The sequence below is a fragment of the Pollachius pollachius genome, assembly GCF_949987615.1.
Source record: "Pollachius pollachius genome assembly, chromosome: 4".
NCBI lineage: Eukaryota > Metazoa > Chordata > Actinopteri > Gadiformes > Gadidae > Pollachius > Pollachius pollachius.
This window is the reverse complement of record NC_136937.1, coordinates 19,017,138-19,019,637: the sequence shown is the minus strand read 5'-3', so window position 1 is coordinate 19,019,637 and position 2,500 is coordinate 19,017,138.

The following is a 2,500-nucleotide window of genomic DNA, read 5'->3' as shown; positions in this document are numbered from 1 at the left end:
TTGTGCGTGTTCTGTAGTTTGATTATTATAACCAAACAACATGGAGTTTGACTTGAGACTATACATAAGATGTGATATTATGAAGTCAAAAGCCCCCCCCAACACACCCACACACACAGACCCACACAAAATCCACACACACCCCCACAGAGACACACATGTTCACACACACAAACATGTAGACACACATACACACACACAGAAACACACACACACACACACACACACACACACACACACACACACACACACACACACACACAATCCCTGCCCCCCCCCCACACACACATACACACATACACACAAACACACAAACACACACACACACACACACACACATACACCTACACACAGACGAACAAACACAGAGACTCGACACAGCGATTATGGTAGAAAACAAGCGCACTATGTCCACCATGTGTTTCCAATCTGCTTTGGGAGAGCTTGGGAAGCTGTCAACCCCCCCCAGCCAGCCAGGCGTGGGGTCCCCCCCCCCGCAGTCGCCTGGCGTCCACCCAGAGAGTGTCACACCCTATCCCTCGATCACGCCGCGATTAAGACATTATGTGCGAATCCATGGTCACACTCTTTAAGGGCTTTTGCGCTGGCCTGGTTCAGTCTGCTCCAGGCTGGTTCAGTCTGGTTCAGTCTGCTCCAGGCTTGAGCAGTCTGGTTCAGTTTGGTCCAAGCTGGTTCAGACTGGTTCAGCCTGGTCCAGGCTGGTTTCCGTCTTGTTCAGGCTGGTTTCAGTCTGGTCCTGTATGGTTCGGTCTGGCCCAGGCTTGTTCAGTCTAGTTCAATCTGGTCCAGGCTGGTTCAGTCAGGTTCAGACTGAACCAGCCTGGTTCAGTTTGGTCCAGGCTGGTTCAGTCTGGTTCAGGCTGGTTAAGTCTGGTCCAGGCTTGAGCAGTCTGGTTCAGTTTGGTCCAAGCTAGTTCAGACTGGTTCAGTCTGGTCCAGGCTGGTTTCCGTCTTGTTCAGGCTGATATCAGTCTGGTCCAGTCTGGTTCAGTCTGGCCTAGGCTTGTTCAGTCTGGTTCAGTTTGGTCCAGGCTGGTTCAGTCTGGTTCAGGCTGGTTAAGTCTGGTCCAGGCTTGAGCAGTCTGGTTCAGTTTGGTCCAAGCTAGTTCAGACTGGTTCAGTCTGGTCCAGGCTGGTTTCCGTCTTGTTCAGGCTGATATCAGTCTGGTCCAGTCTGGTTCAGTCTGGCCTAGGCTTGTTCAGTCTGGTTCAATCTGTTCCAGGCTGGTTCAGTCAGGTTCAGACTGGTTCAGACTGAACCAGGCTGGTTCTCCCCCCCCCCCCCCCCCCCCCCCTGCCCCCCACCCGTCACAACCTGTCCTCTTGGTGTGGGCTCTGCAGAGGGAACAGGACAGGCTGGGCTAGCTGTCACGCATTAAGGCTTTGAGTGAAATATGTTTTCTGTTAAGTCGGTTTCTCGTTTGATCTCGGAGAGATTTGAGAGGCGGCGGATGCAGGCATTAATTGATCTGTGTACACAATAGAGTTCAACACACACAACGGCCTGTGTGTGTTGTTTCTGTTTACTAACCAGCCAAACCATAATTGTCTCTGACATTGGGATCTTCTAGTTTCATCCCTCTTTGCCCCCTCTTCCCATTATCCCTCGACGCGGGTGAACTTTTCACCCCCCCCCGAGATGAGCGCCAACACTTATCCGTCCTCTACGATGGCCCCACCCTGTGATTGACAGACGGGTAGATCAGAGAGAGGGCGGGTCATTGGACCAAAGGGAGTTGCTGGCTCCTCTCCAGAGCCGCACGCCCTTGAGCCTCGTCCTCCCCAGAGTTCACCCGGCACCAGGCTGTACCCTCAAACACCCAGCGGGGTCTGACTCACGTGAAGACCGCTCCACTGTTCAGACCGGCCGGTCAACACAGTCCCCAACATATTAAAGTTGAACATTTGAAAATGGGATCAGCAGCGATACAGACGGTGTTTACTTGGTAGTGAGTCAAACAGTTTTTCCTTCCGGCTCATTCCTTCTTGTGAACACAGAGCCCCTCCCCTCTCCTCCTCCTCTTAACTAAATATGGAGATGGGTTTGGAATGGCGTGTGAAGCTCCACCAAAGTTGAACGACAGGGCAAGTCTCTCCCTCCCCCGAGGCCGTGTTCATGAGAGGATAGCATTTACACGGTGACAATAACAATCATCTGGCTGCGATCGGCCCGCGCTCATTGTGGACGCGTCAGATGGAGACAGATTAACTTGTCGTTCCAGACGCAATGTTTCACAGACGAAAAGGACACCGCCGGGACAGAGGTGAACTGTAGACGGTCACACACGCACATACACACACATTGACAAACACACACACACACACATACACACACACACACACACACACACACACACACACACACACACACAAACACACATTTAGCCCTCCTTTAACCTCTTTTAAGAATATCAAGTGAAATTGTCAGAAGCCAGACTTAAACCGATTTGTAGGGTAAATAGCTTCAAGGTAGAATGGG